This window comes from Pseudorca crassidens, chromosome X, assembly GCF_039906515.1.
Source record: "Pseudorca crassidens isolate mPseCra1 chromosome X, mPseCra1.hap1, whole genome shotgun sequence".
NCBI classification, from domain to species: domain Eukaryota; kingdom Metazoa; phylum Chordata; class Mammalia; order Artiodactyla; family Delphinidae; genus Pseudorca; species Pseudorca crassidens.
In genome coordinates this window covers 60,677,563-60,702,235 of record NC_090317.1, presented here as the reverse complement: position 1 = coordinate 60,702,235, position 24,673 = coordinate 60,677,563, and the positions used below count along the sequence as shown (strand labels likewise).

General features: G+C 35.6%; 1 protein-coding gene across 1 annotated transcript in view; it reads right to left on the bottom strand.

Annotated features, from left to right (window-relative positions):
- HDX (highly divergent homeobox) overlaps nt 1–19,678 on the bottom strand; it is a 181,589-nt gene extending 161,911 nt beyond the window's left edge. Inside the window, exon 1 of the mRNA XM_067722881.1 lies at nt 19,540–19,678. The gene's annotated coding sequence lies outside the window, so the exon portion shown is untranslated. The remainder of the gene's footprint in view (nt 1–19,539) is intronic.
- Between the last annotated feature and the right edge of the window lie 4,995 nt (nt 19,679–24,673).

Below are 24,673 nucleotides of genomic sequence, written 5' to 3'. Positions count from 1 at the left end.
TTGAAGGGGAAGGGGGATATTGTAAATGGTATTTTTAAAATCATGGTTACTATAGTTTAAAATAATGTAGTGTATATTTGAAATTTGCTAAGAGAGTAGATCTTAAGTGTCCTCACTACACCAAAAAGAAATAGAACTATGTGAGGTGATGGATATCATATATGCATTACCTTGATTGTACTAATCATTTCATTATATATATATATATATATATATAAAATCAAACCATCATATTGCATACCTTAAATATATACAATTTTCATTTGTGAATTATACCTCAATAGAGCTGGAAATTTAAAAAATTTCCAATCGTTCGCTGCTAGGATATCAACATACAATTTAATTTGGTATATTCACCTTGCTAAATTAATTTACTGATTCAAGCAGCTTTTTTGTTGATTGTCTGGTATTTTCTAAACAAATATGTCATCCACAGAGAAAGGCTTGTTTCTTCTTTTCCAATACATTTCCCTTTTCATTCTTCTTTTTTTTAACATCTTTATTGGAGTGTAATTGCTTTACAATGATGTGTTAGTTTCTGCTGTATAACAGAGTGAATCAGCTATATATATACATATATCCCCATATCTCCTCCCTCTTGCATCTCCCTCCCACCCTCCCTATACCACCCCTCTAGGTGGTGACAAACCACCGAGCTGATCTCCCTCTGCTATATGGCTCCTTCCCACTAGCAATCTATTTTACATTTGACAGTGTATATATGTCCATGCCACTCTCTCACTTCGTCCCGGCTTACCCTTCCCCATCCGCATGTCCTCAAGTCCATTCTCTACGTCTGCGTCTTTATTCCTGCCCTGCCCCTAGGTTCTTCAGAACCACTTTCTTTTTTTTTTAGATTCCATATATATGGGTTAGCATACGGTATTTGTATTTCTCTTTCTGACTTACTTCACTCTGTATGACAGACTCTAGGTCCGTCCACCTCACTATAAATAACTCAATTTTGTTTCTTTTTATGGCTGAGTAACATTCCATTGTATATATGTGCCACATCTTCTTTATCCATTCATCGGTTGATGGACACTTAGGTTGCATCCATGTGCTGGCTATTGTAAACAGAACTGCAGTGAACATTGTGGTACATGACTCTTTTTGAATTATGGTTTTCTCAGGGTATATGCCCAGTAATGGGATTGCTGGGTTGTATGGTAGTTCTATTTTTGGTTTTTTAAGGAACCTCCATACTGTTCTCCATAGTGGCTGTATCAATTTACATTCACACCAACAGTGCAAGAGGGTTCCCTTTTCTCCACACCCTCTCCAGAATTTATTGTTTGTAGATTTTTTGATGATGGCCATTCTGACTGGTGTGAGGTGATACCTCATTGTAGTTTTGAGTTACATTTCTCTAATGATTGGTGATGTTGAGCCTCCTTTCCTGTGCTTGTTGGCAATCTGTACATCTTCTTTGGAGAAATGTCTATTTAGGTCTTCTGCCCACTTTTGGATTGGGTTGTTTGCTTTTTGATATTGAGCTGAATGAGCTGCTTGTAAATTTTGGAGATTAATCCTCTGTCAGCTGCTTCATTTGCAAATATGTTCTCCCATTCTGAGGGTTATCTTTTTGTCTTGTTTATGTTTTCCTTTGCTGTGCAAAAGGTTTTAAGTTTCATTAGGTCCCATTTGTTGATTTTTGTTTTTATTTCCATTTCTCTAGGAGGCGGGTCAAAAAGGATCTGTGTCTGGCCTTACATTTACATCTTTAATCCATTTTGAGTTTATTTCTGTGTATGGTGTTAGGGAGTGTTCTACTTTCATTCTTTGACATGTAGCTGTCCAGTTTTCCCAGCACCACTTATTGAAGAGGCTTTCTTTTCTCCGTTGTATATTCTTGCATCCTTTATCAAAAATAAGGTGACCAGGGCTTCCCTGGTGGTGCAGTGGTTGAGAGTCCGTCTGTCGATGCAGGGGACATGGGTTCATGCCCTGGTCCGGGAGGATCCCACATGCTGCGGAGTGGCTGGGCCCGTGAGCCATGGCCACTGAGCCTGCACGTCTGGAGCCTGTGCGCCACAATGGGAGAGGCCACAACAGTGAGAGGCCTTCATACCACACAAAAAAAATTAATAATAAGGTGACCGTATTTGCATGGATTTATCTCTGGGCTTTCTATCAGGTTCCATTGATCTACATTTCTGTAGGTACTGGTCTTTTATTTCTTTATTGCACTGGCTAAGACCTATAGTATAATGTTTTAATCAGAGCTGTGAGATTGGACATTTGTTCCTTTTTCTCAATTTTAGAAGAAAAGTGTTCAGTCTTTCACCATTGAGTGTTACATCAGCTGTAGGTTTTTCACATGCTTTACAAGTTTAAGGAAATTTCCTTTTATTTCTATTAAACTGAGAGTTTTTATTATTATTACTGTTACTATCATCATTATAATGAATGGATATTGAATTTTGTCAAATGCTTTTTCCTGTTTGTATTGAGATAATTGCACATATTTTGTTCTTTAATCTTTTGATATGGTAAATTATGCTGGTTGATTTTCAAGTGTTGGATGAGTATTTTGTTCCTGAATAAACCCCAGTTGGTGGTGATGTATTATTCATTTTATATATTTATTTCATTTGGAAATATATTGTTGAAAATTTTTGAGTCTGCATTCATGAGGGATGTTTGTGATTTTCTTTTCTTGTATTGCATTTGGTTTGGTACAGGCAATGAGTTAGGAAGTGTTCCTTCTACTTATATGCTCTGGAAGAGTTTACATAGAATTATTATTTTTTCATTAAATCTTTGTTAGAAATCACCAATGAAGCCCTCTGAGAATGGAATTTTCTTTGTTGGAAAGTTTTAAGCTATGCATTACATTTCTATATTATTCAGACAATCTGTTTCTTCTTGAGTGAGTTTGGGCAGTTTGTGTCTTTCAAAGTATTGGCCCATTTTATCTATGTTGCTGAATTTAAAGGTGTAAAGTTTCTTATATACTATTCCTTTATCATCCATTGAATATTTATAGGTTCTATTGTGTTGTATTTTTCCTTCTTGATATTGGCAATCTGTTTCTTTTGTCTTGGTCAGTTAACAAGAGGCTTATCACTTTTATTGATCTTCTGAAATAATTAGCTTTTGGTTTCATTGACTTTTGTCTATTGTTTTTCTGTCTTCATTTACATTTACTCCTGCTCTTATCATTACTATTCCCTTCATTCTGCTTATTTGGACTTAATTTGCTCTTCTTTTTTCTAGTTTCTTAAGGTGGGAACTTAGATTATTGATCTTTGAGCTTTCTTCTTTTCTAAATATAAGCAATTAATGCTATAAATTTACTTCTAAGTACTGCTTTGGCTGAATTCTATAAATTTTGATAGGTTGGATTTTTTAACAGCCTTATTGAGGTATATCTGATGTACATACAATATTTAATGTCTACAATTTGATGAGTTTGGCCTTATACAAAAACTAGTGAAACCATCACCATAATCAAAGTAATCAGCATATCCAACACCTCCCAGAGTTTCCTTATGTCCCATTGTTTATTTGTTCTGTAATAAGAACACAACATGAGATTAACCCTGTTAACAAATTTTGAACTGCACAATACTGTATTGTTAACTATAGGTATTATGTTCTACAACAGGTCTCTAGAATTTTTTCATTTGGCATAACTGAAACTATGTATCCACTGAATAACAACTTCCCATTTCCCTCACCCTCCATCCTGGCAACCACCGTTGCATTCTCTGCTTCTGACTATTTTAGATAGCACACATAAGTGGAATCATGTGGTATTTGTCCCATGACTAGCTTATTTCACTTAGAATAGTGTCCTCCAGTTTCATCCATGTTGTTGTAAATGGCAGAATTTCCTTCTCTTTAAAGACTGAATAACATCCCATTGTATGTATATATTACATTTTCTTTATCTGTCGATGGACACTTGGCTATTTCCATATCGTGGCTATTGTGAATAGTGCAGCAATAAACATGGGCATGCAGATATTTCTTCAAGATTTTGATTCCAATACTTTTGGATAGTTGTCCCTTGCTATCTTTGGGGGATTGGCTCCAGGAACCCCCACAGATACCAAAATCCAAGGATGCTCAAGTCCATTACTGTTGGCCTTCTGTATCCACCTATCCATGGGTTCCACATCCATGGAAACAAAGGGATGACTATATACCCAGATGTGGGATTGCCAGATCATATGGTAGTTCTATTTTTAACCATTTTGAGGAATCTCCATGTTGTTTACAATAGCTGCTGAACATTAATTTACATTCCCACCAACAATGTACAGGGGTTCCAATTTCTCCACAGCTTTGCCAACACTTTTTATCTTTTGTTTTTTTAATAATAGGCCTCCCAACAGGTGTGAACACCATACACCAAAAAGTCAACTCAAAATGAAGACTTAAACATAAGACCCAAAACTGTAAAACTCCTAGAAGAAATCATACAAAAAAAGCTTCTGGACTTTGGTCTTGGCAACAATTTCTTGGATACGTCACCAAAAGCACAGGCAACAAAAGCAAAAATGGACAAGTGGGACTACATCATATTAAAAATATTCTGCAAAGCAAAGGACAGTCAACAACCAACTAGAGTAAAAAAAAAAAAAAGGCAACCTACAGAATGAAAGAAAATATTTGAAACCATATATCTGATTAGGGTTACTTTCCAAAATATATAAGAAACACCTAAAACTCAATAGCAAAATAACTAATTATCCAATTAAAAATGGGCAAAGGGCTTGAACAGACATTTCTCTGAAAAGACAAACAAATGGTCAACAGGTATTTGAAAGATGCTTAACATCATTAATTATCAGGGAAATGCAAATAAAAACTATCATGACACAGGGTGTGTTTTAATTGTCATTCAGTTCAAAATATTAATTTTCCTCTTTATTGTTTAAAATATTTAAGTATTTTCCAGATATCTTTGTTATCAATTTCTAGTTTAGTGTGGTTATGAATAGAGAATATACTTTATATTATTTCAACTGTTTTAAATTTTTTAAAGTTTATGGCACAGGCAGAATATGGTTTCTTTTAAAGAATGTTCCATGAACATTTGAAAGGAATGTATCTTTGGCTATTGTTAGGCAGATAGTTCTAATAATGTCAATTAGGTCACGTTGCTTAATAGTGTTGTTCAGATCTTCTGTATCTTTACTGATTTCCTGACTTATTCTATCAATTACTGAAAGAGGAAAGGTGAAGTCCCCAAGTATAATTGTGCACTTGTCTATTTCTACTTTTAATTGTATCAGTTTTGCTTTATGTATTTTGAAGATCTGTTGTTAGACACATATTCAACTAATATTGTTACATATTTTTGGTGAATTGATCCTTTATTCATTATGTAATACCCCTTCTTTATTCCTCATATGATTCCTTTTTCTGTATTTTAATTTGTCTGACACTAATGAATATACTTCAGCTTTGTTTTGAATAACCTGTCATAGTATATAATTTTCTTTCATTTTATTTTAATTTATGTCTTTACATATAAAGTAGATTTCCTATAAGTAGAATACAGTTGGGCTTTAAAAACCCAATATGACAGTATGTGTATGACAGTATGACAGTTAGTGTGTTTAGATCACTTACATTTAACGTAATTACTAATATGGATGGATTTGGGTGCACCATTTTATTAGTTGTTTTCTGTTTGTCCTTCTGATTTTTTGTTTTGCTGTTCCCCTTTCTCCAACTTCTTTTTTATTATTTTAATATGTCTTTGTAATGTTTTAATTCATTGGCTTTTGGTCTACATTTCTTTCCATATTTTTGAAGTGGTTTTTCCACTGACTTTGTTTTCCATGTTTTGTCATGAGAAATCCATGGTCATTTCCAAATCTTTGTTTCCCTATGTATTTTGTTTTTCTCCAGCTTTTTTCAACACTATATCTTTGATTTTTAGCAATTTGATTATAATGTGTCTGGGCATGATTTCCTTTGAGTTAACTTGTTTCAAGGGATCTCGAACCTGTAAATTTTTATCTTTCTTAAGTGTTTTGTAGAATTCACTAGTGTAGTAATTTGGGCTTGGAGATTTCTTAAAAGAAAGATTTTTAATCACAAATTCAAGTTCTTTAATAAAGTGCTCAGTTATTGTATTTCTTCTCAAACAAGCTTTGATGATTTCTGTCTTTCAAAGAATATATACATTTACTTTAAGTTGTTTATTTATAGGCGTAAAGTTAATAGTCCAGTAGTATATTTTTAAATGTCTGTACAGTCTGTAGTGATATCCTTTCTCTCATTCCTGATATTGGTAATTTGTGTCTTCTCTCTTTTCTGTGTACAGCCTTTTCTCAAATATCCATGTTTTGGTTTCATTGCATTTCTCTATTTTTTTAAATTGAAGTATAGTTGATTTACTATATTGTGTTAGTTTCAGGTGTACAGCATAGTGATTCAGGATTTTTTGCAGCTTATATTCCATTATAAGTTATTACAAGATACTGGGTCTAATTCCCTGTGCTATACAGTATATCCTTGTTGCTTGTCTGTTTTATATATAGTAGTTTGTATCTGTTACTGTTTTCTGTTTCATTTATTTCTGCTCTCATTATTTACTTTTTTCTGCTTGCTTTGGGCTTAATTTGCTCTTCTAGTTATCGTTTGTTAAAGTGAAGCTCAAGTAACAGATTTTCAAGCTTTCTACTTTTCTACTACAAGTTTTTAATGCTCTAAATGAACTTTAAGTGCTGATTTAACTGTATTCCACATATATTGATATATTGCAATTTCATTTTCACTGATCATACAGTGCTTTCTAATTTCTCTTGTGGGCTCTCCTTTGACCCATTGGTTACCTACAACTGTGTTGTTTACTTTCCAACTATTTGGGGATTTCCCAGATATCTTTGATTTATTGATTTTTAGTTTAATTCCTTTATGATCAGAGAACATCCCTCATATGACTTCAACTTTTTAACTTTTGATGGTTTGTTTTATGGCCCAAAATATGGTCCATGTTGATCAATTTTCTATGTGCTTCTGGGAATAATGTGTACTCTGCTCTCTTTGGGTGGATTCAATTAGGTTGAGTTGGTTGAAAGTGTTGTTCAAGTCTTAAACAGTTATTAATTTTCTCTCTACTTATTTTAGCAATTACTGAGAGAAGCTGTTAACATTTCTAATTGTATACTAGTCTGTTTCTCATGTCTCTTTTAACAGTTTTTGATTCATATATTTTGGAGCTCTGATATTAGGTACATAAATATTTAGGATTTTTATGTTCTCTTAATTAATTGATCCCCTTATCAATATGAATGATGTTCTTTACTGCTGATATTTTTTTCTCTGAAATCTTCTTTATCTGATATGAATATAGTCAACTTTATTTAGATTCATTGTATATATTTTTTCATTTACTTATGTTTAGCCTATCTATTTCTTTATACTTAGGTGGGTTAGTTGTAGACATTTATAGATGAGTTAAAGTCTAATGTGACAGTACCTGCCTTTTAACTGGTATGTTTAGACCATTTTGAAATTAATATAATTATTGATATGGTTGGGCTTAGATACAATCTATTTGTTTTCTATTTGCCTCATATGTTTTTTGTTCCTTTTTTTTCCTTTTTTCTATTTTGATTTTAATTAAACATTATTTATAATTCTATTTTATCTTCTTGGTTAGCTCATCCCTCTTTGTCATGTTATTTTAATGGTTGTTTTAGTGACCATGGTATACACCTTTAATTTATTATCAAGTTAATTTATCATAATATTATATATACTACTTCACATATAATAGAAGAATCTTACAATAGTATACCTGTAGTTCTGTTCTACTGTCTTTTGTGCTATTGTTGTCATACATTTTGCTTTTACATATGTTATAAAACCTCCAATAAATGGTTATTTAAAAAAATTAAACAGTTATCATTGAAAGTGATTTTCAAAAATTAAAAATCATACATATTTACCTACATATTTTTTACTTCCATTGTGTAGGTCCAAAGTTCTTTTTTTAGGTGCAAATGCAAGGAGCTTTACTGTAGTAATGCCCTTCATTTTCTTTAATTCTCTACAGGTTACATTCAAAACAAAAACATAATAATGAAGAAAAATTAATTTCAATTTGGTATCATTTTCCTTCTGCCTGAAAGATTTCCTTGAACATTTTTGGTAGTGTGTTTCTGCTGTCAGTGCATTTTGTTTTTCTTTGGAATGAGTAAGAAAACCTTTGTTTTGCTTTGATATTTTGATATAGAATTCTAGGTTAACAGATTTTTTTTTAATCTTTCAGTGCTTTAAACATGTCATTCCATGGTCTTCTGACTTGCATTGTTTTCAACAAGAGGCCTCCTGTCATTCTAATGTTTGTTCCCCAAAAGTGATTGTACATAAAGGTGATATTTTTTGCCCTGGATACTTTTAAGCTTTTTTTCTCTGGATTTGAGCAGTTAGATTAGGAGATGCCTTGGAGCCATTTCCTTTAGCTTCCTTCTTCTCAGAAGTTGTTAAGCTTCTTGACTATGTGGGTTCATAGTTTTCATCAAATTTGGAAAAATTTCAACTGTTAATTAAAAATAATTTTCTTCACCTTCTGGGACTCAAAAAACATGTATATTACATTGAGTGATATTGTCCCACAGCTCATTGTTGGTCCATTCACTTTTTTTTCCCATAGTTTTACTTTTGTCTCTAGAATTTCAATTTGGATCTTTTAATAAATCTTCCATTTCTTTCCTCATCAGGCTTGTGCTTTCCTCTACCTTCCTGAACATAGAGAATACAGTTTTAATAGCTGCTTTTACATTCTCTACTAATTCTAAACTCTATTATTGTTCATTCTGTTTTTTTAAATTATTTCTTCACCAAATTATGAGCTGTATTTTCTTGTTTCTTTGCATACTTTCTGTAGTTTTTCATTTAATGGCAGATATTGCTAATGATGCTCTTGGATACTGGATGTTTTTATATTCTTTAAATATTTTGGAACTTTGTTCTGGGATATATTTAAATTACTTGGAAATTGATTCATCTGAGGTTTGCTTTGTTAGGCAAATCCAAAATTTCCTTTAGTCTAGGGCTAATTTGTCTCATTACTAAAGTAATACCTTTCTGAGGACCTTCCTAGATATTCCATGAAATATAGTTTTCCAGCCTGGTGGTTGAAAACCTAAACTATTCCTCGTCTTATGTGAGCTCTGAGGATTGCTTGCCTGATCATTTCTGGTGGTTCTTTCCCCATCTGCAACACACTGGCGTTGATCAGTATTCAGCCAAAGATTCAAGGGGCCCCTCTACAAGTCTCCAGAGCTCTATCTATGTGCAGTTTTCTCCTGTGAGCGTTCTCCCCTCCAGTACTCTATACCTCAAATTCTAGTCACCCTGTCCTCTGTGAACTCTGAATTCTGTCTCCTCAACTCAGAGAGACTTCCAGGCTGTTTGGTTCCCTTTCCCTTGGTTGTGGTCTGGATACTTTCTCCAGGCAGTGAGTTGGGACATTCACAGGGCTTATCTTATTTGTTTCCCTTCTCTCAAAACATCGTGGTCCTGTGCTACTTTTTGTCAAATGTCCAAAATCCACTGTTTCATACATATTTTTGCTGTTTTTTTTGTTTGTTTTTAGATATTTAAGATGAGAGGGTAAACCCTGTTCTTTTTACTTCATCATAGCCGTAAGCAGAAGTTCAGGTGGCCTTTTGGAGTGGTGGAGTGGGAACACTATGTTAGGAGTGAGGACATCTCTGTTCCTATTAAGCTTCACTACTTGCTAGTTTTGTGACCTTAGCAAAGATAATTGACCTTTTGGGCCTTAGTTTCATCTGGAAAATAAAGTTATAAAATCTGTCCTACTCTTCTTCACATGATGAATCATCTTAATTAAAATACTTGGTAAACTATAATGTGCTATGCAAAAGTTATTTTTGTTAATTGTAAACATTTATGTAACCAACTTGTCATTCCTAATAGTAATAATTAATTTAACATATACCAAACCACTCCCACATCATGTGTATATAAACCTCAAATAAAGGAAACATACATTAATATATTCTCATGGCAAAAGGAAGACAGATCCTGACCCTCTTCTATGTAATGAGAGTTTGATCTTTTAAAGTTTTGGAGAATGAAAAACTTAAGCACAACACCAATGGGCATGGTGTCCATGTATGTAGGTGCCTCTGCATAATTTTTTAATGTAATATTTAGCAAACGCTTGATTAAATATACAATAATGAACTGACACTTTGAATTTAATGAAATTTGAATACATGTAAAATAATTGCTATGGTGGACTTCCCTGGTGGCTCAGTGGTTAAGAATCTGCCTGCCAATGCAGGGAACACGGGCTCGAGCCCTGGTCTGGGAAGACCCTACATGCCGCGGAGCAAGTAACCCTGTGTGCCACAAATACTGAGCCTGTGCTCTAGAGCCTTCTAACCACAACTACTGAGCCCATGTGCCACAAATACTGAAGCCCGTGCACCTAAAGCCTGTGCTCCACAACAAGAGAAGCCACCGCAATGAGAAGCCTGCGCAGTGCAACAAAGAGTAGCCCCTGACTGCTGCAACTAGAGAAAGCTCGCACACAGCAACAAAGACCCAACACAGCCAATAAATAAATAACTTTATTAAAAAAAAGAATTTATGGTAAATCTGTTTTCAGAAGCTGTCACTTTAATGTATCATTTACATTTAATGATCCTCATCTTTACAAACAGCAGCTCTATTTAGTTATTTTATAATGAACTTGACAGAATTTGCAGATATTGCAAAAAATAAATTTCAACATCTTCTAAGCATAAAGTCAAGTAACAGGCATTGCATCTATTCAAATACTATAAAAGGATATTCATTATTTGTTCATTGGGCTATAACTACTGAAATGCATTGCACACATCTCTTATCTTCCATTTTAGAGGTATAATTGGCCTCTATCACTTAGGTGGAAACATGAAACAGGAAATTTTAACTACAACCCAGAAAACTTTCTCAGGGCACAAAGAAATTGTACACTGACCTCACTTTAAAAAACACTTAAGAATTCTATATAATTAACGTTCATATTTTCCAGCTACATGAAAGCTAAATATATATTCATAATGACAGGGGCACAAATTCCAAGATAATATTATGTATAAAGTTTTCATATAAATAGATGAAAAGATATATCTACAGTGACATATATCTCTATAGCCACATGTCTAATGTCTAAATTCAAAGATGATGAATGTTTGTTCAAAAACAATCACTGGCAAGTAGATATACTAATCTCAGATTTTTTCATCAATTATAATAATTTGTTAGCTTTTAATGACACTTGCTTTTATCACAAAGTGGTAATGTTAAAATAATAAAATACCTTTAAACTACAAATACCTTATCAAACACTCAGATGTCAAAACTCATAACAAAATAAGAAAGATCAACTTCAAACAGATAATCAGTTGGACAACAGAAGCATAAACAGGGCCTCAATCGGATAATTGATTTCCTGTTGTCTTTAGCTCTGCTTTCATACAATCCCACATGCATACACTCAAACAGAATAAATGACAATTAATGACCAGTGATATATAGCATCTCCTGATGAGTTAAATACTACCTTGATCCATATATATTTGTGACTGAATTCTATTTCTGTTTTACATTTCTAGCCCCAAGCAAATCATGCAAGCAAATCATTTCTATCTTTCACTAGTTCATGATAGTGATTCCACTGCCATAAGCACTGACCCCTAACATCCTGCAATTAACATTCTAATACCTTTAAATATAGGTTGCATTTTAATTTACTATTGAGGGTAGCTTTATAAAATTTCTCATAGCTGTACATTGCAAAAGTGATTGTTAATAAATTACTCATTATATCAAAATAATATGTCTCTTTAATTTCACCATACTGTGAATTTATCCTTATTTGTTCTCTCTTAATTTTTTCTATCATCCACACAACTCTCTCCTACTCTATCCTACCTCTTCTCTCACTCCCAGCAAGAATTTCCATTGGTAACTAAAATTTGTTTTTAAAATGTTAAAGCCATATTTATTCACTTAAACTAGATATTCTTTTGGTGTTTTATGAGTTAGATTTACATAGTATATGTTAAGATTTAAGGGTAGTTTTACCTAGAAGCAAAGAGATGGACTGTTTGACTCTCATACTTTCCATTCCTGATTTTATTGCAAAAATTTTTGGGGAAAAAGTATACATCCTGTTCTTTGGGGGTTGGACAAAGATTTCTCAAAGCACCCCATCTGGTGGTAAGTAGGTAACAGTATATAATTACACACATGTATAGTGTTGAACCAACACACACACATATCTAATTCATCAAATAGTGGAAGCATAAATTTATCCCTACAAATAATTTTAATAGACTAAGTACTGCTTAATGGTTTAAAAGCCTCATGGATTGCAACTAAAATCTGATAGTCATAGGTAGAGTCTTATCTTTCTTCTTCCTTTAAAAGAAGAAAACAAAATCAAAAACAAAATCTTTCCTATATTGTCCAAATCCACCTTTGGGTCTCTGTCTGAGGAACTCTGCCTTAAGGTACTCAACTCATTCCATCAAATGTATTTTAATTGTGATTTATGACTATAAAAGAGAAGTTTTATCATTATACCTGGAGGAAAGGCTCTGTGTGTAAGTGAACACATGCAGATTGTGAGGTTTTCTTTTCAAGGTTATCAGTGAAATAAAACCCTCAAATTTAAAAATTTTCATAAAACTTGCAGACCTCTGAGAACACGTCCTTGGACCCCTAGGGGTCTGCAGACCTCAATTTTTAGAGACACCACCCTATGTTAAGCCTATGACATTAAGATAGAAAACATACGTTATTACCAAATCATAGATGTATATATGTTTGAAGAATGGGATAAACAGTGACCTCTAATGTTTTTGCCAGCACTGCATTTCTCCTGCCTAGTCATGTGTTTCACTTGGATATGAGCACAAAATGAGATATTGTTACATAACAAATGTGCTTCTGTGTATTTCGTCACAATGCTATTCACTGGTGTTAATCAGACCAGATCTGAACACATGGACTATACTATCCAAGGTTTAATCATGACCATATTCAGCAATTGTTATTTTACCACTAATATTTAATTCAGGTAACCAGATAACCATTTGCAAAAATATTCTCAAGGCTATTTGGAAACAATAGCTTCACTTGTGAATTGTCAGAACACATATTGCTTCAATATACTTTGCAGTAGTGAGAAGTCGGAGAAACACTTTTTGCAAAATAACCCTTTCTTCTCCAAGTCACTGCTCTCAAAAGCAGCCAATATATAAGTGAATTACCAAAGATATTTTAATTTAGTCACTTAAAATTTTATTTATTAAGCATATATTTGCATATAGAGAGCTATTAATTTACTGTGTTCTGAACCTAAGTCTTAAACCAATTTCAAAGGAGTCAAGAGAGTCAAAAGAACAAAGGTGTTTCTCAATAATATCTTTATTACTTCTTTTTAAAGTTGAAGGTTAGGAAGTGGGTGATGAATGGCAGGGATGGTAGTTATTAAAATACTGTTTCCTGAAGAGAACATTAACACAATTTTGCCTGTACTTAATACTTTTTATTAATATATGGATTTAATAACTTCTTAAAATTTAATTAATAAATAAAATCATAGAATTTTAAAGCTAGGGATATCCTTAGGTATTATGAAGATCATGCCTTCATTTCACGGTTGAATAAACTGAGGGCCAGAGATGTGATGTATTTCAGAACTTGTTTTATGAAAAATGTCTAATGTGTATTATAAACTCTTTGATGCCTAATTCACTTTATCCAACACCTAGACTATTAAAGAACACAAACTTAATAAATAAGTGCTTTTGAGGATGATATCAACTTAAATATCAACTAAAGGACTACCCTGACTATATTAGTTTGCTACAGCTGCTATAACAAAGTACCAAAAACATGGTGGCTTAAACAGAAATTTATTGTCTTGCAGTTCTAAAGACTAGAAGTCTGAGATCAAGGTGTTGGTAGGGTTGGTTCCTTCTGAGGACAATGAGGGAAGGATGGGTTGTAGGCCTCTCTTGTAAGTGGCCATCTTCATGTTTAGATGGCATTCTCCCTGAACACTAACCAATTACTTATCCCAATAACAAGATTAGAGGCTGGCTTCCTTTATCAGCCAAAAAGGCCATCAATTCCTGTGCTGACCCTTACCCCGCTGCACCCCGAGGTATCTATATCCTCATTCCTGGAACCTGTGAATATGTTAGAGTCCACGGGAAAAGTGAATGAAGGTTGAAGGAGGAATTAAGGCTGCTAATCAGTTGACCTTAAAATAAAGAGATTATCCTAGATTATTTTAGTGGGCCCAGTGTAATCACAATTATCTTTAAATGTGGAAGATGGAGGCAGAAGAGTAAGTGTCACAGTGATGCAATGTGAAAGATGTGATCAGACATTGCTGACTTTGAAGATGAAAGAGGGCCACATGCCAAGGAATGTGGATAGCCTCTAGAAGCTAGAAAAGGAAACAGATTCTTCCCTAGAGCTTCCAGAAAGGAAAGCCCTGAAGACACTTTGATTTTCACCCTGTGAGACCTCTTTCAGATCTCTAACCACCAGAACTGTAACATAATACACGTGTTGTTTAAAGCCATGTGTTTGTGGTAATTTATTACAGGAGCAAATAGAAAACTAATACAGTTCCTCTTGAAGGTATTAGCAACAGTGACCCCAATAAATCTATACTCTTCTGTAACACTGTTGACATGTCAAGTAATTAGGATAAATATCATTTTAATGGTAAGGTCATTACTATCAACAAAATAAGTGGGTTCAGTCACTCTTAACAATTTTACCCATCACATAGGTGTAGCTATCTTCTCAAAGAGACAACGTTGACTCCAGAATGGAGCAAAACTGATGTATATTAGCCAGATAATACTTTGATTACATATTACTTTACACATGTGAAAATGGACAAAAGGAAATTCAGAGATTTCTATAACTACCAGCTCTTAAAAATTTTAAGTTGTACAAGAATTCATATTTCACTTTGTATCAGTGTTTCTCAGACTCTTATGTGCATATGAATCACCCAGGGATCTTATTAAAATGCAGATTCTGATTCAGTAGGTCTTGGGTGGAGCCAGAGATTCTGCAGTTTCTAAGAAGTCCCCAGGTGATGCCCATACTGCTACTCCATGGAACACACTTTGAATTGCAAGGATTTAATAGACACAGATGCACCAAACCCTACCAGATAAGTAAACTGGCTCCAAATCACAACCAATACTGAGTTCAAAAGTAGTCTTTCTCTACATTAAGTACTACTAATTGCAAAAAGGGAGAAACAAAAACAAAAATGACCTTTAGCATCTCTTAAGCATTCATTGGTGATAAAAGTGAGCCTCTAGGTTCTAATTAAAATGCTTGACTGATTATTTTAATAACTTACATACATATTCAAAAATAACTTCATGTTGTCTTAGAATAGTGGGGATGAGTAAAGTCTGAGCATTCTATACCTAATGTAATACTTCCCATTAATGTAGAATATATATCTTCTTCCACATTTTACAATTCCTCAGATCTCTTCCAATTGTTTCTCTGTTGAGGAGATTTCAACACAATAAATGATTGGTCTATGAAAGGGCAAAGCTATTTGGAGAATGGGTCTGGGATAATTACTTTCCTAAATGGCATAGCTATTTCATCCATGAAGCACACTGTAGGTAGACCAAGCTAACCAAGTAAGAAAGTATAATATATAAAGAAATATATTAAAGCAATATATTAGTGTTGGAGAAAAGTTATGATCTATCCTTTCACAAAACCCAATGAAGAAACACTTTCACCATTGCTTGGTACTTGACAATAGAAAAAGTAGTGTATGGGTCTACAAGCCTTCTGCCACCGAAGGCACTGGAGTCAAAACAAGGATCCCTTTCTCTTAAAAGTCATTCTATCTGTTCAAAATTTTCATTTCCACTGAGAGAGAAAGGAAAATGTCATAGGCATTACAGACTCATAAAGAGAGTAAGTCAGGGAGAAATTTTACACACAGACAAACACAATTTTTGAAAACAAATGAAGAAGGGCCTCATTCTAGCTCTCCAGCCTATAACCTAGTAGTTAAGAATGAAGCCTCTAGAATGACACTTGCTTTGAAGTACTGGCTCTGCCACTTACTACTTGTATGACCCTGGACAAGCACCATGCTTGTCTACCTGAGAAAAGTGCCTACCCAGGGCATGTAAGTCACATGTTTCCATGGCTGTTTTAAGAACCATAAAATAAATTTCCCCCAATCCCAAGGGAAGAGAGGCTAAGAAAATGTTTTCCTCAATTTTTGCCACTCTAACAAATAACACATTTAAAGATTCTAAGGATCAACCCAATTGGACATAAGTCTCATGTAAAACAACAGGAGATCAAGAAGGTAAGACAGCTCTGCTGTTGTAGATTTCTTTACAGATGTCAGATGTATAGTATTTGATTGACAATATAATGCCAATTGTTCAGTTGCCATGTACTTAGATCTCTGGTTAATCCAGGCAATTTTGCTACTAGTTGGCACAAGGATGATTCCATTTGCACAGACAAGTTTCAGTTTATTGTCTTGAAATTTTATGCAGTCTAGAAAGGTCTCAGTCAGTGACAGTATCTGAATACACTAGCCTCTCCAGTCCCCTTTGTATGCAGAATATATGTCTCTAGAATTTTCACTGTTTACTTCCATATCACTATGCCTAGATAGAGTGTACTCAGTGCAAGTATAAGACACCACCAATTTCATGTTTAGCTAACTGACTCCACTGTAAAATCAAAATCAACAATTCAAATATTTTTACCTTGTTGGGGATTACACTACATAAAAATATAATTCCCTCTGGGAATACAATTTTAAAAGCAGAATTAATTAAATATATATATTTAAAATATTCATAGTTTACTTACAATAGGCTATGACAATAGCTTTCAAATTTACAGAATATAATACCCTTTTGGACTGCTTTTCATCCATGTTCCTAAACCTCAAACATTGATGGGATATTGGGATGGTGGCTCAAAGTGAAGCAGCAGTCCAAGTGAAATCTGTAGAAAGCCTCTGTATTAAACCACATTCACTTTCTTTCAAATAAAACTGAGCTCCATGGAACAATGCAGTTTGAAGCCCAAGGGGTAGGGAAGTGACAACTGATATATTATAAAATAGCAATTATGGCAGCCATCACAATGATTAGCTCTGATTCAAGATGAAAACTATCAGTGACAGTCAATGTAAAGCAGCAAACACAAGACATCCTGTAATAAAAAGAGTGAATAATTAGTGGATTTAAGAGAAGATGCATAATGAAATGTTATCAAAGAGAAATATAGACAATGGAAAATGTCTTAGTATTTTTCAAACTGAGAAAATTACACACAGAACCACTTCTGGGATAATGTTCTCTTGGTCTTATTTATCAGGACAGAACATATTTGCAGGCTACCCAATATATAGAGATGTCTGTTTTTCTGTATTGCATTTTCTTTGAATCATATTGAGGTTTATTCAGTCACTGAAGGGTCCCTTGCTTGACTAATGATGAATAATTTTTCACATATATACAGTTCTTTCGATAACTGTATTACTTTGTTTCCCAAGAAATTGGAAAACAAAGACCATATATAGCTGTAGATATTTCAAATAGTCATCCAGATGCTTTGGATAAAGAAGTATATAGTAGATGGTATGGTCCCAACTCTTAAGAACAGGTTTAAAATCCAGTTGAGGAGTCTAGTCTAACACACACATACATACACACACACACAATAAAATTTAAAAATAAGAAGACAGTATAAGGCAGGCTATAAGAAAGTGACAAATATAAGAACTGATATAGGAGTTCTAGAAAAGGTGAGCTTAATAATGGTTGGATTAGACTTGGAAGGTACTTACAGAGAGGTGCAACTTAAGTTGAGCTTCCAAAGTGGGTAAGACGTGAATAGGCAAAGAGAGTGCATCTTAGGTGAAGGGAATGGTAGTGATACAAGGAGCAAAGCTCTGGAGGTAGATTGTTCTGGCGACATTAGGGAGAGTTGTGCACTGAGAAATAAACTAAGATAAGGTTCCTGTGGTATAATAAAGTCAGATTACAAAGCTCTTTGCAATCCAAGTGTAACTGGGCTTGGAACAATAGAAAATAAGAAGCCAATAGTATTTTGGTGGAGAAAAATGACTTGATGAAGGAAGTGATCAAGCCGTTAGTCTGACAGGATGAATTAGAAGGCTGGCTAGGAGGCTCCTGGAATGACTGGATGGGTGGTAATGAGAGTCTAGACTGTAAAATAAGGGAAAAATGGTAGGAGAGGCTTTCAAAGGAAAACTCACCAGAACTTGATAATCCCTTAACTATGAGAAATGGAGAAAAATCCAGATTCCTCTGTAAAATAGGAGTTCATGATCAGACAGTGGAGCAGAAGTATTAACACTACTATACAATTTCTCCACCAAGGACAGACAGGCAGGATGTTCCTCATGGTTGCCGAGTGATATAGCCCCTCCCAATGAAGGGGAGTCATACAGGATCTCTCAAAATAGGATTTGACCTTGGTGGTTCTAACAGAGACACAGAGGAAGAAGGAAGGACTTAGCGCCAAACCTGAAACCGAGACCAAAGCTTTAAAAGAAACCTTTCCAAGAAGGAAAAAAAAAAAAAAAAAGACAAGAAAGGAAAATTTCTTACTCTGAGTCTCTCCAAAGAATTTGTTTCAAAAATCACTGAGCGGCACGCCAAATCAGAGTTCCTTGAAGACTAAAAGTTGGATTCACTTGAATAATTAATGTTTCTATTCTCCAAATGGTTTTTCATCTCAGTAATTTCTATTCCAAACTCCTGACTTCTTTCCATTATTCTAAACCTGATAACTGTAGATTAAGAATTTGCCTTCTTACATTTTTCAGGCCCACTCTGGGGCTGCATATGCTCATTAGGCCAGATTCAAAGTAACTGGCAGATTCTTTCCATCAACTAGCGCTTGAAACATCACAAGGCCAACTTACCAACCCTTCGCATATTCTGCCCAGACAGACCTCAGCCCAACCCCCTCTAGCGAAACGGAAAAGGCGCATGCGCAAACGCAAACTCCACGCCTGTACTCCTTGCCACGAACTCCGCCCTACCACCCCCACCTCCCCGCAGAGGTTGTTATTGCGCAGGCGCAGCACCTCCAGCGCGTTCGAGCAGGGCTGTGAGAAATCTGCAGTCCAGTGAAATCTAGAAGTGTTAGAATTCACTCCCCCTCCTTTCTTCGGAGGCAGAGGCGCCACTTTCTCCTACTCAGGGGCCAGAAGCGCGTCCCAAACGTCGCACTCTCTCGGAGCAAGGTCCTTCGTTCTCTGCCAGTGTCTACTGTATCCCTATCCTCATCTCGTTTTTAATCTCACGCTGCCGCCAGGCTTCACTCGGAGGATAGAGGCAGTTGGCTCCCCCAAAGCCGCACCAGTTTGTTGGCAGCCTCTTTAGGCCTCTGAACCTCCGTGCCCCCCACTGGGCAGAGCATTAGATCGGTGCCTTGCTCGCCCTCCTTCGCCCTTCACACCTACCCATGCTGGGTGCTTACCTCGGGCGTGGTGCAGTGACGGGAGGGATCAGAGGATCCCAGATCAAGCCAGGGCTGGGGCAGGCGTATTCAGCGAGATTTTTCCTGGGTCTCCACTGCCTCCTCAGACAATGAAATCAGCGTGTCCGATCATCAATTCTCATCATGATCGTGACGTCACAAAAGACAGCGGCCAATGGGAGCCGAGATCAGCTCCGGACAGTCCCTGGCCTCAGCCCAGAACCCAAGAGTGGGGAGGGGGGAGGAGAAATAGCTGCCTGCAGTGGGGCTGCCTCTTCCCAGCACATATCAGCTGCATCCAAAGCCAGGCCTCTCTGTACCTCTCCCTTCCTGAGTAGAAGTGAACGCCCAGCATCCCTGTGACTATAGTAGTTATATGCCAGCCATTTCAGCAGGTGCTGCCTGGTCTTCCGACTTGAGATTCGCTTGCAGCAGAATTGTTGCACGCTGCCAAAATCAGATGATAACATACAGAAATATAGTTTTTTTGTTGTCAGTGTTCAATTGACAAATGTATATTCAGTGTTACTGAAATCAAGAAGGTGTCCACTGAGCCTTTAGAATTTGTCGATAAGAGTGAGTGTACTGTTTTTTGTCTCCAGTTGACTCTGGCGACTGAAGAAATTTAAATTATTGCTTCTGTTCACCTAACCTTAATATCTGTTCTGCTGGAAGTTACTTGAGTAATCACCATTACAGGAAAAAACCCCTCAAGCCATATGTTACATCAGTTAACACACTTGATACACTCCCAAAATATGCTGGATGCCATGAGAGATGTAGAATTCATTGGTCCTCTGCTATTATAGAACTTATAATATCATTCGGAAGATGTGACTAGCACACATTAAACTTTCACAACAATATAATAAAGTACATGATCATGTGCTCAGTCATGTAGTCATGAACTACAGACAAGAGTTACATCGTTAATGACTGAAAACATCAGTGAGGTGAGGAGAGTTGGGAAACATTGTATGTTGTAATTGAAATTTGAGCTATTTCTTGAATGGTGGATAAGAGAGGATGGAAAACACTGTCTTAAAGGGGAAGAAATGGGCAAAAGTATATATATATATATATATATATATATATATATATATATATATATATATATAAACTGTGAGGAGGTCCATGATGAAATCAGCCTAACGAATAGAGGGTGTATGTTGAGGACTAGTGGGAGATAGGACAGACTGATACTAAAAGCCTTTGAAAGTAGGCAGAGAACTTTGATTTTTTTAAAAGCCACCAAAGGCCTTAGGGCAGGGTACATCAGAACTCTCTAGTCGATTATTTATAGAGCAGCTTGAGTGTTTTTTTTAAACAAAAGTCAGATCATGCCCAGCTCCAGATTATTCAATGGCTTCCACTCACATATACTACAAAATACAAATTAGCCCCTTCCCATCTCTCTCACCTCACTTCCTGCCACTCTGCCACTAACTAACTTTCCAATCACACCAGCCTTTTCTCCATTTCTCAAACAAGTTAAATTCATGACCACATCAGGGCCCTTGCACTATTGCTCCCTCTGAACTTTGTAGGACGCAGTTCTTCATTTGATTCACATCTCTCCTCAAATGTAACCTCTTTAAAGTATATTAATTTTACGTAACTTCTTTAAAAAGTAACTTCTTTAATTTTTTTTTTAATGTTCCCAGAATGGCTCCTTTTTTTTGACAGTCTTAACATACTGAGGAAATAAGCTTGTTGATGCCCCAGAGGACAAATAGGAAAATACAACTCATTGGAAATATCTTAAATAACAAGTAACAGAGATGTTTTTCCCACATGAGAAAATAATATTCTAGCTGATTCTTTTTGTCTTAACTAACTGTTTATAGTGTCAAATTGTTACAAGAGAAAACCTCTTGGATATATTTTCATACAAACCCCATGCTTATGAAATCAATCCTATGGATTTAATTCACTGACCAGCTAATTTTTATTCTTTTCCTGAATTCTTCTGAAGGAAAGAATGCCATTCCAAAGAATAGCACAGCTGATCTTTTTGCAGACCATTTATATCTTTAAAAAAATTTTTTAAAACACCTTTATCAGAGAATAATTGCTTTACAATGGTGTGTTAGTTTCTGCTTCATAACAAAGTGAATTAGCTATACATATACATATACCCCCATCTCTTCCCTCTTGCGTCTCCCACCCTCCCTCCCTATCCCACCCCTCCAGGTGGTCACAAAGCACCGAGCTGCTCTCCCTGTGCTATGTGGCTGCTTCCCACTAGCTGTCTATTTTACATTTGGTAGTATATATAAGTCCATGCCACTCTCTCACTTGGTCCCAGCTTAGACTTCACCCTCCCCTTGTCCTCAAGTCCATTCTCTACATCTGCGTCTTTATTCCTGTCCTGTCCCTAGGTTCTTCAGAACCACTTTCTTTTTTTTTTTAGATTCTATATATATGTGTGTGTTAGCATATGGTATTTGTTTTCCTCTTTCTGACTTACTTCACTCTGTATGACAGACTCTAGGTCCATCCACCTCACTACAAATAACTCAATTTCATTTCCTTTTATAGCTGAGTAATATTCCATTGTATATATGTGCCACATCTTCTTCACCCATTCATCTGTCGATGGACACGTAGATTGCTTCCATGTCCTGGCAATCGTAAATAGAGCTGCAATGAACATTGTGGTACATGTCTCTTTTTGAATTATGGTGTTCTCAGGCTGTATGACCAGTAGTGGGATTGCTGGGTCGCATGGTAGTTCTATTTTTAGTTTTTTAAGGAAACTCTATACTGTTCTCCATAGTGTCTGTATCAACTTACATTCCCACCAACAGTGAAAGAGGGTTCCCTTTTCTCCACACCCTCTCCAGCATTTATGGTTTGCAGATTAAAAAGTAACTTCTTTAAAATTTAAGGAGATTGAACAGTAACCATATTTCAAATTGTGATCCTCTCAACACTCCCTATACATACCTATACCCCTTCACTTTTAATATTTCCTTATAACACTTATTACTAATATACTCTATATTTTTAGTTATTGAAAATGTAAGGTCCATGAAAGTGGGCTTTTCTGTCTGTTTTATTATTATATACCTGGCATCTAGAAGAGTCCTGGACACAAAGTAGAGAAATCAGTAAGCACTTTTTGAACGAATGACTGAAAGAAAATTTTTCAAGTGGTCGGTCAGTCATCAATTTGCAGTTTGAATCAGATTGCGGATAGGCTGTAGTGAGAGAGGTCTGTTAGATAACTGTAGTAGTAATCCAGGTTCTAGATGACTTGGGGTGAGATCAGGATGTTAAGAGCATAAATAAAGAGAAATAATTGAAGTTGAGACATTTCAAAGAAGGAATGATAAGGGTGAAAGTGGAGAATTCAGAGATGACCAACCTATGATGGATTAACATATTCATTAAGTACCTACTGCATACCTTGAACTGAGGTGATCTGAGAGAAAAAGAAGGGCAGCTTCCCTACCCTTGAAAAATTTATAGCCCAAATGACGAGAAGACATATATGAAACCAGAGTACAAAAAGAGGTAATTAAATTCATCTATTGATCATTCTTCTTTTCCCTTCACACTCCATATTCAAGCCACCAGTATGCTGTATCTTCAAAAATACGCTCCAAAGATGAGCACTCCTCACTTCCACCATTACTACTACACCAGTCACTTCTAGATCGAACCAACACAAAAGCATCGTACATGATTTCCTATCATCTTATATTGTCCTTCTTTAATATTGATACTTATTTTTATCATCAGTTAAAATAGTCTTCACAAAGTTGAATCAGATCATATCATTCCCCAGATTAAAGCTCTCCAAATGCTTCCCATTAGATTAACAATAAAGTTCTAAATCCTTGTTATGGTTATTTTCCACCATTTTTTTCTGCCCTAGTTCACTATGTTACACTGGCCTTTGCCTTTACTCCACTCCCCTCTTTCTGGAAAGCCTGTTCCCTCTTTATAGATGTTACACTTGTGCCTTCTTTGAAAACTCTTTTCTCAGATCTCCACATAGCACACTTCTCCACTCAGATTGTCTTCTAAAATTTACCTCCTCAGATGTGTCGTCAGGGACCAATCTATTTAAAATGGCATCCCCTCTATGACATAACTCACAGAAAGATCCTTTTTGACCCACCTCCTAGAGAAATGGAAATAAAAACAAAAATCAACAAATGGGACCTAATGAAACTTAAAAGCTTTTACACAGCAAAGGAAACCATAAATGAGATGAAAAGACAGCCCTCAGAATGGGAGAAAATATTTTCAAATGAAGCAACTGACAAATGATTAATCTCCAAATTTCAAGCAGCTCATGCAGCTCAACACCAAAAAAACAAACAACCCAATCCAAAAATGGGCAGAAGCCCTAAATAGACATTTCTCCAAAGAAGATATACAGATTGCCAACAAACACATGAAAGGATACACAACATCACTAATCATTAGAGAAATGCAAATCAAAACTACAATGAGGTATCATCTCACACCAGTCAGAATAGCCATCATCAAAAACTCTATAAACAATAAATTCTGGAGAGGGTGTGGAGAAAAGGGAACCCTCTTGCACTGTTGGTGGGAATGTAAATTGATACAGCCACTATGGAGAACAGTATGGAGGTTCCTTAAAAAACTACAAATAGAACTACCATACAACCCAGCAATCCCACTACTGGGCATATAACCTGAGAAAACCATAATTCAAAAGGAGTCATGTACCACAATGTCCATTGCAGCTCTGTTTACAATAGCCAGGACATGGAAGCAACCTAAGTGCCATCAACCGATGAATGGATAAAGACGAAGTGGTACATATATACAATGGAATATCACTCAGCCATAAAAAGAAATGAAATTGAGTTACTTGTAGTGAGGTGGATGGACCTAGAGTCTGTCATACGGAGTGAAGTAAGTCAGAAAGAGAAAAACAAATACTGTATGCTAACACATATATATGCAATCTAAAAACAAAAAAAAGGTTCTGAAGAACCTAGGGGCAGGACAGGAATAAAGACGCAGATGTAGAGAATGGACTTGAGGACATGGGGAGAGTGAAGTGTAAGCTGGGATGAAGTGAGAGAGTGGCATGGACATGTATACACTACCAAAAGTAAAATAGATAGCTAGTGGGAAGCAGCCACAT